We start from the raw sequence: 12,939 nt of genomic DNA, 5'->3' as shown, positions 1-12,939 counted from the left end.
AAGAAATATATCACAGTGGAGGAGGGGGAACCAAGACCACGGAGACCCTGTAGTTATGTTACTAAATGAGATTGTGCTGAATCATGCTGGTTTGTGTGCTTGCAGGCTGGCAAATTCTGTTAACAGAAGATACACGAGAATAAAAGCTCTCTTCAAAAGAAATGTTCCTATATCTAGCAAATAAGAGAACAGGCTGCAAGACTGTAGCAACTACCTTTAATCCTAATGAGAATGCACCATATTGTCATAGCACCTGCTATCCACATATTCCATGATATTCATGAATGGGGCCCCATTCAGACTTCCATAAAACTGGGGTCTCTGACAGCATGCCAGGACCAATGCAGATAGCAGCTGGACTTGTCGAAGGCTTCTTTTCACATATTCCATTGAATGTGTAGAAATCAGAGATGTGGCCAGAGTAGTACACTGGCATCAGGTGTGTGGCTAACTGATATGCATCCTGATGCTGCATGTGACAAGGACCATAGTGTCTTTCAGAAGATGATGACGATGAAACCTAAATTCATTCCATTGGGCTGAAACATGTACAGCCTGTTGTATTTGATAGCCTTTGTATCTCCAAGGCATCATCTGAGTTCTGAACATAAGAAAAAAGAATTTTGCTATATGTTCTCCCAGTCAAAATACAATTACTTTATTGTGAGTAATCATGACTGACAGTTTTTTGCATCATGACAAACCATAATCTCAGTCACTTTGTCCAATAGTCTTTGCTTTTCATCTTTAGATTGGAACTAGCAATTTCAGTGGGTGAACATTTCTCTGTCTAGAACTCTACAGATTTGTTTTTCTGAGGCTACAATTTATATGTTGTCACTGGTACTCTATACTACTTCTCAGGTTGCTGCTTACTACACCTTCTTGATGTCATGATGACACGAATGAGATGACAATGTATTGATTCTTACTGTACTATGTGGGAATTTCACATGAGGAAAGCACGGTTTGGACTATGTTGTAAATATCTGGCACATTAAATTTATATCAGAATTTCTACCAATCATACTCTTTACTGATACGATCTGTTCATTTCTGTGAACGATAGTGTTCCAGGATTATTACAGATTACAAAGTGTGCATTGCATTTCTATTTGTAAAGGCATCATTTTATTCTTTGTTTCAGCACTCCTCCTCAAAAACTGCTGAACTGATCTCACCCCCATAATGTTGTCCAATCAGTGAAAATGTAAGCACATTTTTCCTGGTAAATAACGTGACAGACCTTAGGTATGGCACCTCTCTTGAAGTGACATTTAAAACAAACAAAAAGGCTGATTGCTTAGTCAGTACAACACATCTCAGAATGACTGACAAAAAAGGAATGAGGTAAACACACGTGTGAGATAACAAGCACTGGAGAGATGGATATATAAATAAATGGTTTGGGGACTCTGGAGCAAACAAGGTCCCTTCAGGTGGCATGCCTGTAATTTGGAGATGTTGAATGTAAATGGAGTTGTCAATTTCCTCCTGTCATGAGAACACGCTTTAGACATCAAGAAGAGAGAACTCTGTGAAAAGACTTCACAACTCAACTTGTTATCTGTAATGTGGTAATTAGGTCTCTTTCTTTTAAAGGTGTCTAATAAACAGAAATAGACAAGCCTGTCTTGCCTTTTAAAAGAAGCTTTTTGTCTCTGTCTTGTTTCAGTTCCAGATTTTTTTCTCTCTTTTGTGATACTAGTCTGTGTAAACGCTGGATGGTTTCCCCCTCCCCTAAACATTTACTAAATATTTACTGCCATCACATTAGAAAGTAATTAAGAGGACTTTAATATTTCTGAAAGTTAAATATATCCCATAATGCTTCATCCCTACTAGAAGTACTGCCCTGAAAATACTTCTTCACACAACAAAAAGTATGTGTAATCCAGAATAAGAGCCCTAATCCCTTTCACTTGCTTTTGGAATGGCGCTTGAACTTCCTGTATTTATTGTTCAATGTACAGTAATTATAAATTCTTCCTTATTATTAAGTATTTCAAGTGATAGAAGTATTACATTATAGGATGCTGGTCAGAAGGGAAGGAGAACTTGGGACATTGCTTGGTGGAAATTCTGTCTGTCTTTCTAAGATACCACATATAGACCAGATTGACCATTTTCAGACTGGCCAGTTATTGCACTTAGCCAATGTTCTGCCATATATAGGAAGAAAGCTTCAATGTCTTTATGAGTACATTGACATTTTCACTCTTCTGAACTGAAAATGAACTGTCAGTTTACAAACAAAGAACATAATGCAGGATCGAAACACTTTACTGAAGGCCTTTTTAAGAGAAAGAGCTGATGCCAGACAGGGGTATGTCTCATTTCTTACAGAAGCAGAGAGCCAAAGATTACAGAGGTTTTCAATACACTTTTGATACACAAACTATATATATCAGTTACAAACAATCCAAGGTAATGTCTTTATTGATATAAATCCTTACAGTTCATACAGTTGGTTATTAGAACTCATTGTTGTCATTACGTGCCATCAAGTTGAAACTGACTTATAGCAACCCTAATAAAACTTTCAAGGTAAGTGAGATATTTAAGGAATTGTTTTACTGGTTCCACACTCCCAGTGATTTTCCATGGCTAAGTGAGGATTCAAATCCAGGCTTCCAGAGTCCTAGTCCATCACTCTGTCCACTACACACTGGTATCCACTACACACTATCCGTCACTCTACCCACCACACTGGGTATCATCATTGGGATAAGCACCACACTCAGCCGTGGACAAACACCATGATAATTTGGTTACAGGTTGCCATGGGTTCATCAGTCTTAGAGGACTTCAACCATGTAGTTGCCCTTTTCAATTATCACTTTCAAATTCAGAAGTGCTTATTAAAGTATGAACTACTAAATCTAGAAATAAAATGCAGCCAGGGCATGTGACATTTCTTTTATAGGTTACGAAAGGTTATCAGTCCAGCAATTAAAAACAAAGTCGGAAAGAGGTGGTCATAAAAATGCAAAGTAATCATTTTAAACAGACTGAGGTACTCTTAAAGTAACTATGCAAACTAGCAGCTTTTTGTTTAGACTTCAAATTATCAGGAGCTACTTTAAAATTGTTCTTAAAAATCCAAGTACAAAGCTGTCAATGACAAAGCTGTCCTTAAACTGTCAGTAAGCGATGGTCACAAACAAGAAGGTTTAGACAAACTGGCAGACCGCAGAAGTGGAGGAAATGGGAGACAAGGTCATTCCATCAGCACTGCTGAGAAGTCATTTCCATCAGGCTCTTTCCTCCCAATATTATGACTTGGTAGTAAGAGTGTAAATCCTTACTTGTCTCATCCTCATGAGAATCTGCAAAACTATACTTTTTGCTCTTTAAGAGAGCAAGTTTTTTAAAAAAATGTAAGTATCAGTTAAATATTGGAGTGATATATATGTTGTTTCTAATATTGCCATTTTTGCAACTCTGATGGTGTTATTTCAGGGATCTGCTGCTGATTATAATATTTTATAAATTCTGTGGCATTGTTCCCAATGCACCAATGATGATGGGGGTCATTGAAATTTGTTTCATCCACAAGTAAGTGATTTTTTGTTTTTGGTCAGGACTCTGTATTTTGTTAATTTTTCCAGTTCTTTATCTTCAACTCTGGCATCCCCTAGAATTCAAATGTCAATTATCCAGACTTTTTTTTGGTTCTGTTACTTTTATGTCTTGTCTATTGTGTTCAAAATGTCTGTTTGAATTTAAAAGTTCCACCAGATCTCAGCTTGGTTGTTTTCTGATGCCTTCTGCTCCTGATGTTGGATGATGGCAGATTATATTTTTTTACATAATGACCAGTGTATTAATTTTGCAATCCCATCAGGTCTAATAGCTTTGTAGTCTTTCTGTGCAATCTTGAACATTCACAGATAAGGTGTGACACAGTTTCAACTTTTTCTTGGCAGAGTCAACATAATCATCATCATCACCACCACCATAATCACAATAATGCTTTAATGCAAATGATACACTGTGCAATGATGGTTGCCACTTTGTTGTCTGGCCTTCTAAGGAGTGAAGGCTTATTTTCATTTATTTATTTATTTTATTAGATTTATACCCAGCACCATCTGGCAAACAGGCCACTCTGAGCGGCTTAGTTGCATCTTTTAAAAAAACAACAACAGACAGACATCCTATGCTTGTTCTCATGTGTGATTTTCTACCCAAAAGAAAAGGACACTAGATTTGTGCAGGGATATTTTGCACAAATTCAGCAGAATTTGATGAAATAGGGACAGCTCCTTATCTCATTTTCAGTATCACTATGGGATCAAGGGATCTTGTGGGGCTTGAAAATTAGTCCTCAAGATTTCCTGTCAAGGTAAGATGACATAAATTGATAAGATAATAAGGAATTCAGCAGTAATCTTTGCATCTTTACCTAGCAGAAGATGGAAGGAAGGGAAGCAAAGTTACTTTCTTACATTTCCTGAGAGACTCACTTGCTTTCTGTTCTTCTGTACCTGGCCTGCTTCCATGCCAACATTTAGAATTAGTGCTTAGATTTGGTAGTTTTCATCTTCTCCTCCCAATTGCTTTTCCTTTTATGTCACTTTTGGGAACATGTGGACAGACATATTTCTAACATTTTGTTAGACCCAACAAGATTCCCAAAATAACTCGATTGAGCATAATATACAATGTTTGAACCATAGCATCCAGAAGATTTTGATTTATTAAAATATGTAAATTGCTTCAGTACTTTGTTTAATTGCTGTTTCCTTAAACCTACCAAATCTTCTTAAGACAGCACTTCTGCAATCTTAATTAACACCCATTCCCAGTTGACTAACCCTGAAAACTGCAGCTTGCAAAATTGCCATCATATAAAAATAAACTGGAGCAGTGATCTACCAATATTGGCATGACATTTATCAGGGCAAAAAACATCCAGTCAGTACTTGAAAAATGATGCTTGCATTTTTGTATGTACCTATTATTTAAAGCTCTGATTTTTTTAAAAATATATGATATAAGAAGATGTATTGACCTAAATCCTGTTGAGCAACTCCATGTGATTGAAGGTTGATGACATCATCAGCCATTAACATTAATCTCTAATTAAAAGTTTCCTATTCCCCTCACTCCTCCAGATTCCAAGCCTCCCTTGGGGTCCCTTTTTAGCTGGGAAGTCCTATCTGAGCCTTGAGATTCGAGGGAGACTTTATTCCCCAAAATTGCCACTACTTTGATGAACACAAAATTACTCAACAGAATTTCAGACAAGACTGGGGTTACTTCAGAGACTGAAGTACAGTATTTTAAAATGGAAACCAATCCATTTTTATTTTTAAAAAACATTTCCTACAATTAAAATAAAATGCAAATAGCTGTTCATTCACATCACTATTCTGTTATGGAATACAGTTTTCTTTGTTATTGCTTCATTCTACAAAATGTAGTGCTGTAACTTTTCTTTTCTTTTTTTATGTTTACTTAGAGGAAGGTACTTAAATCATCTCCATGGATCAAGCTGAAGGTCATGGCTGCATTCCAGTGTAGACTTATCCAAGCTTAAACACCATTGATTTCTGCTGGACTTAAGCATTTGTGAGTGTGAACAGCAGGAATCCAATAGGAAGCATTAATATTTTAATGTAACAAAGAAATGTTGTATATACTGTACTGCTTGAAAGCAATCTTGTGGAACAGGTTGCTTCAGAAATAGAGCCTACCTTTCTGTTGATTTTCGTAATTTAATACAACATGTATATATTTCCAAAATATTCTAGTCTTCATTAACGTCTTGGGTAGAAAACAAATGCAGGACTGAGCTGTAAGTGAACTAACTGACTATAAGGCTGCATGGAATGCTTACCTACATTCCTTTTTGTCAAAGAAATGGCCTTAGAGTTGAATACGTTTGGTGCCTGCTGTAAATTTGGAATGAAGTCTATGACTAGACTGAAAAAAATACAGGAAATACAATGAGTTTAGGGTGGGCTGATTCACTTTTTGTCCAGATGCTGAAACAATGCAGAGGGAAATGTGAATCAGCCTTGGCTTCCCTCCCCCAAATCCAGTTTTATTCCTCCAACTCAGGGGCTTTTACTTTCTTTTTAAAAAATGGATGCTTTTGCATTGGTTCAGGTGGTGTGATCACTTGAACCAATGCAGAAAGGGAGGATATACTTAGCTGTAGGCATGCACACACAACAACACTAGCACACACTCATAGCCAATAAAACCCTTCTCCATGGGCAACACTCCTGGGTTTTCTCTCTCTTTTTTCTTTTTTAACACCTTAAGAAAGTAGCTGCTTAAGAACTGAAGTAATAAGAAGAAATTTAGTATATTGAGGAAGGAAAGCCTTTCACTGCTTGTTAGTGCAGATCTTTTTACAGTGCCACCTAGAGGGCTATAAGTATAATTGCAAGCAAGCAATAAAAAAAAGGCTTTCTCCTGTTTCCCTTTTTGACTTAATTCTTACAAATGTGAATTCTCCATTATGACTTCACGATAAGTGAACACAAATGAAATTGCATTTCTCTTGCTGTGTAATTGCACCATAAGAGGAGCAGGGTGGAATAGAATTTTGCTCTGTAGCTTAGGCTTTATTTCTTGTTTCTTTATTTAACTAACATATTGCTTTTCCACCAAAAACGGAAGGAAGGAAGGAAGGAAGGAAGGAAGGAAGGAAGGAAGGAAGGAAGGAAGGAAGGAAGGAAGGAAGGAAGATTGTGACAGCTTTCAATGATAAGATACAGATTAAAAACAGAATTTTGATTAATACATGAGATAAAAATACATACAAAACAGAGTGAATTACATAAAAAGAACACAGATGGTTAGATGCCTCCAACAACAGACCTGTTTCCATACCAAAGGCTTACCTTAATAGAAAGGTATTTAATTAGAGAATAATAATTGATCAGGAGCCAACTTATCCTCCTTAATACACATGTTAAGAAAACACTGTTTTACAATTACAGTCTGTAATGGCGGTGGGAGAAAGAGAACATCACACACAACCCCAGTATTTTTAAAGCAAGGCAAGTTCATATGGCACGATGTGATTTTCCAGATGGAATGTTCCCAAGCTATATAGCCAGGGGTGCTTGCTCACATGGAGAGCCTCTCCTGTTCAGACACATTGCTCTCCAAATGGGAAAAGCAACAAGAAAGTGAGTAAGAGATCCCTCTCTAAGTGTGTTGCATAGGTTTATGTAAGTAACAACTAAGGGCTTGTTTCCAGTAAAGCACTAATTCAAAGTATATGTCAGTTTAAAGGCAAATAAAATTAAATCAACTCTAAGTCATGTGGTGTTTGAATCACAGTTTGTGTACCCTTGGAACAAAGTGTTCCAAGGGTACACAATCTGGTGTTTTTTTGAAAGGACATCCTTGATAGACACATGTGCATGCTCTCCAATCCAAGGCTGGAAGTCAGAGAGGCACATGGGTAGGCATGTACAGTATGTGCAAGCGCCCTGGGGCATTCAATAGGAAACAGCCAAGTAAGTCAGTACTAGAAAAATCTTCAAACACACAATGGCATCTTATGAGTGCTAACATGTGCAGGAGAGCCTGCCAGTGATGGGCAGCTGATCACCCACCAGAAACACACAAACAAAACACAGGCACACACAGCTGGGGCAAAGGAAGAGACATGGGCTGAAACTGGCTGGCTGGAGGAGGTGGAGAGAGAGAGAGGCAGCAACGGGATTTTGCCTGCCTGCCTTTCAGCTGTTGGTTCCAAGGTCTGCACATCGGCTAAGGGGAGAGATGCTTTCTTGGCTTGATCTTGTCTTTTTCCATCCCTCCACTCCCTACCCTCAGACTGAAAGATGATTTCATTGAGTGAGTGAGTGGCAGGACTGCTTGGTGGCTGGACTTCTCCCCATTCTCCACTTTTAACAGAAGAACAGCAGGAGCAAGTTGGCTGTGAGCATCGGCCACGGGAGGGCTACTTAAAAATGAACGTAGATGGGGCTTTCAAATCAGTGTGTCAGTTTAAAATGGATTGATTAAGGGATTTAATCCGCTAATCAGCTGATGATCCTTTTGTAATATGGGTGCTACCAAAACACACACACACACAAAACACGAATGACTAGATCTTGAGTGGATTAGTGGCATGTAGATTCCATTGAAGTCAGTGATTCACACTAATGTTTCACATTTATTACAATGGGATCCAACTGTGGCTGAGTTGCTCTGGACCTTCCTCAGAATGTCAGATGGCTCCCCACGAAATGCATTATTAAAGGAGCCTGGAAAAGTTACTTCTTGGACTACCCTCCTTAGGCTCTCCTAACCAGTATGTGCCCTTTGACTTTCCAAGTGCTAAAACATTAATACAATTTTACCAAGTTTTCCCAAGCAGCAGATCCTTTAACAGTCTATTTCATGAATTGAAGTGTTGCTTGTCTTTGCTAGTTTCACACCATCACCTTGCAGAATGAGATAATTGCACCAAGCCTTAAAATTTTATGAGCCTTAAACCAAAAGGTATTCCAGGACAGAAGGCATTTATAAGAAGACATATCTTAAGAAGCATGGGTGAAATTTATCTTGGCTTTACTATTATCACATTTGCTTGTTCGACATGCCTCTATAGATGCCCACAGAGTACTTCTCCAGATTCAGCAAGCAATGGCAAAATGGGAATAATTGGGGGTAATATAGATCAAATATTCTCAGGGAACTATTTCTCACTGCTCCTGCCTGTATTCTGCTGGTTGTGTGGTACTGCTGGGTAAGAAAACAACACATTTTCTAAATATGCATTTAACTTTGGTTCGAACCGTTTGATGAAGGCAGTGCAATGCTCTTGTAAAGTACTCAAGAGATATGAGATCTGGGGTTTACCTGACACTGGGAATCGCACACATAGGAAAAACAAAGAACTCTCTGGTCCAAGAACAAATTCTAAAATCAGAGTAAGATAATGTATTTGTTAGACCTCTAAATTGTATAACAAATGATGATATTTAGTAGTCCAATGGCGGTATACGAAGCCTGAGTATAGTTCCTGAAATTGGATTGTATCAAGGAAGTATAAATGGCAGATTAACTGTAATAGCTTTAAAAGAGAGCAGAGGAGAGGAGACAGCATCGTGATGGCCTAGCTTCTGATTGGAGGACCAAAGTAGAAGAATTGCAGATGCATTTGAGAAGCTAGTGAGAGAAGAAGATGATATGGTACACTTAGAATATATTTTAAAAAGGTACTCCTTCTAGTGGTGAAAGCAGTCTGTTTTCCCTCACCTTCAGATCTTGCATTTTACATGCACTTTTTGTGATTGATCATTGGGAGGTAAACACAGAAAACTTTTAGGTTAGCCTTCTCTCTTCTGTCCTTTTGTCAACCACCAACAGCTGAAGACTCACCTTTTCAGGCAGACTTTTAATATGTACAACTAAATCCCTGGATGCTGGTTTGCTTGGGTTTTGTTTGTTTTTCCAAATCTGTTTTTTAATTTTTTTGCTGCTTTTTAATTAATTAATGGGGTTTTAATTATTATTGTATATTTAACTGTTTTTTAATCTGTAAGTTATTGTACTTTTAGTATCACTTGTTTTAAACTTTGTGCCGTCTTGGATCTCCTTACCCAGAGAAAGGTGGCCTGTAAGTGAAATAAATGAACAGACAGACAGACAGTTGAAGAACTGTGTATACACTCCCTTAATTCATGTATACTTAGCAGTTTATATGGTGTTGTTTTTAAACTATCATAACAGACCATAATGATGGTTGTTGTGGGATTTCCAGGCTGTTTGGCCGTGTTTTTCTTCCTAATTTTTCACCAGTCTCTGTGGCCAGCATCTTCAGAGGACGGGAGTAAGAACTCTGTTCTCTCTTGCAGTTTGTTGGATAGTTGAGTATTTATAGTTGTGGGATCAGTTTTTGTCTTCTTCAGGAGATTAGTTGATTATGGTGATTAGCGTGTTTTTGTTGTGGGTGTATTATTGTAATAAGGGGGAGAGATGACCTGTCACTGTGATTGATGGGTGCAGTTAGTTGGTCTTTTGTGTGCAGTGATCACTGATCCTTGTGGCTGGGTAGAGTTCGTTGACCTTTTGCAGGCTGTATTTTTCAGTGCTGGGAGCCAGGCTTTGTTGAGTTTTAGACTTTCTTCTTTTTTTTGTTGAAGCTCTGCTGGTGTTTGTGAATTTCAATGGCTTCCCTGTGCAGTCTAACATAATGATTGCTGGTGTTGTCCAGTGCTTCACTATTTTGAAATAGAATTTCATGTCCCGCTTGTTTTAGGGCATGTTCAGCTACTGCTGATTTTTCCTGTTGTTTTAGTCTGCAGTGTCTCTCATGTTCTTTGATTTTGATGTGGATGCTGTGGTTTGTGGTTCCAATATATACCTGTCCACAACTACAAGGTATCCGGTATACTCCTGCAGTGGTGTCCTTTTGTCCTTTGCTGACCGTAACCTTTTTTTTGTATTTTTGTGGTGGGCCTGGATACTGTTTGTAGGTTGTGTTTTTTCAAGTTTCCCCATGCGGTCCATGACCCCTTTGATATATGGCAGAAATACTTTATTTGTGGGTGGCTGTTTTTCCTCTTCAGTTTGGTGTTGTTTTCTTGGTTTGATGGCTCTTGTGATTTCATTCTTGGAATAGCCATTTGCCTGTAGGGCCCATTTCAGATGATCGAGTTCGGTGCTGAGAAATTGAGCTTCACAGTTCCAATTTGCATGGCCTATCAGTGTTCTGATTATGCCTCTTTTTTGTAGTGGGTGGTTGTTGAAGTTTTTGTGTAGGTACCGGTCTGTGTGGGTGGGTTTTCTGTAGACCATGTGTACCAATGGGACAGTATATGACCTTGTAATTATGATCTCCAGATGCACAATGAAAGTGGTTGCCTTGTTTCTATTTATCCAGAGAACCTTAGGCATTAGGTGTTCAGCTGTCTTATAAAAGATGCTCAAAATCTCAAGCATCAACCTTAGCCACGTGATAGACTGAGCATTACTTTGTTAGACTAGGAAATGGAAGAAGGCTGAGTATTTAATACTTTCCTGAGGCCTCACACCAGCATAGAGAAGGCATAGATGTTCCTTCTCACAATTTCAGCAGTGCATTTTATTCTGGCTAAGGGTGAGTGAATTAGCTTGTTTCTGGTTTATGTCAGGGTCTCTCATGGTCATTCAGGAGTCTTTTCCAGTCTGTTGTCTGCATTGTAACTAAAACATGCACACACTTGCATTGAAACTGTATATCTGTTTCCTAAAATACATACTGTATTTTGTATGTATTTCCTTCTAAAATACTCATTTTTCTGCCCAGAAGCATAACATTTAAAGAAGCATTTAACCAGAAGGATAACTGCATTCTATTTCACACAATAATCCAGGAAGTTGACTGGACTGATTGATTTATAACTGTGAGCTGAACAACATTCTTCAATAAGTAAAGTGGCCTCAGTCCTATAAAGACTAAATCATAATCTCAGGCTAAATATTGTCTATGAGGGGACACAGAAAATGGAGGTGGGGGCAGAATAATGGCTTCTGACAACATGTGTGTGTGTGTGTGTGTGAGTGAGAGAGAGAGAGAGACAGAGAGAGAGAGACAGAGAGAGAGAGAGAAGATGTCTGCCTATTGGCGGTTTACATGGGTTTATGATAATTCTAGTTCTTCTCCGTGATTTATATGCATTCAAATGTTTCGAAAAACACCCCCACCGACACATATGACACACCTCTGGACAACTCTAGATATAGCAGGTATCCCCTTGTAAAATAAACTGATTGACACCTATTGCAGGATAAATAGAGGAAAGGCAATCAGCATGTAATATAAAGTTCATAAATATCAACTATTCTCCATGTTAACAAATTATATGTTAACATGAATAGGTAGCATGAAGCTATGCCCATGCAGCCTCTCTTATTCATGAGTAAATACAAGGTTATGCTCTGCATTGGCACCCAAGCTTGGGTGAGCATGAGGAGTTTTAATGTTCGGCTGTGGTTATGGTCTATATTGTGCCCCCCATGTCTACATGCTATGTGGTGGTGGTGGGGAGACAGCGAGCCTCCTTTTATTTCACAGGAAGCTTCCAATACAAATTTAAGGCACTGAAACCCAAACCCAGATTAGGACTGTAAGGGACTGCAAAAATCTAAGTACTTTACCACTTCAGGTTAAGAGCTGGATGTGGATAGGGTCCCCTGAGCTTCTTTTTCACAATGGAAAAAACACCTTGTTTAGAAGTACTTTAATTTGCATATTTGAAATAATTTAAAAAAGGCTATATATCCCAAGTCAACCTGACTGAAAAGAGAAAACAACAATAGGAAATCATGAAGAAATGGGCTTAATGATCTGCTGAAGTATATTCTGGGCTCACAAGAATCTTTCATATGGCATAGTAATTTACCTCTATCACAAAATTTGAATTAGTATATAAGGATCATTTAAAGGAGTTTTACTTTTGCTCTGCATCTTTAGATTTCCTTTTCCAGTTTATAATGCTTCCTTGCTTGACCATGAGAAAGCCTCTGACTGAGTCCAACAGTTGTTTGTAAAGCAAAGTGTTGATTCAAGGAATATTCATATAATTAGCAATACTGTACAGGATGTACTGCATAGTAAACCTGCAGTGAAAGACAAAAAACAGATGAAAGATGATCTGGAGGTAGAAAAGGCAAGAGTGTATGTATGCTGCCACCATTGCTTTTTATTTGTATTTTGAGCACATATCGAGAGAAGCACTTGTGGATTCAAATAGTTATATCCAATATGTGAACAACAAGGTAGTGCTAGTTCACAGTTTAAATGATCCTCAAGGATGTTTCAGAAAAGTCAAGGAAATAAAGTAACAAACACAATGTAAAACTGAATGTTACAAAAACCAGATTGAAGGTAATTTTGTTGGAATGAACAGTAGGATGATAGCCATGCAATAAAAGTCATAACAGAGAGAGCCTGGGGCAGCTTTTGTAAATTGCCAT

The sequence above is a fragment of the Pogona vitticeps genome, chromosome 5 (assembly GCF_051106095.1).
Source record: "Pogona vitticeps strain Pit_001003342236 chromosome 5, PviZW2.1, whole genome shotgun sequence".
NCBI classification, from domain to species: domain Eukaryota; kingdom Metazoa; phylum Chordata; class Lepidosauria; order Squamata; family Agamidae; genus Pogona; species Pogona vitticeps.
The sequence above is the reverse complement of the archived record's forward strand: the minus strand, read 5'-3'. Positions refer to the sequence as shown.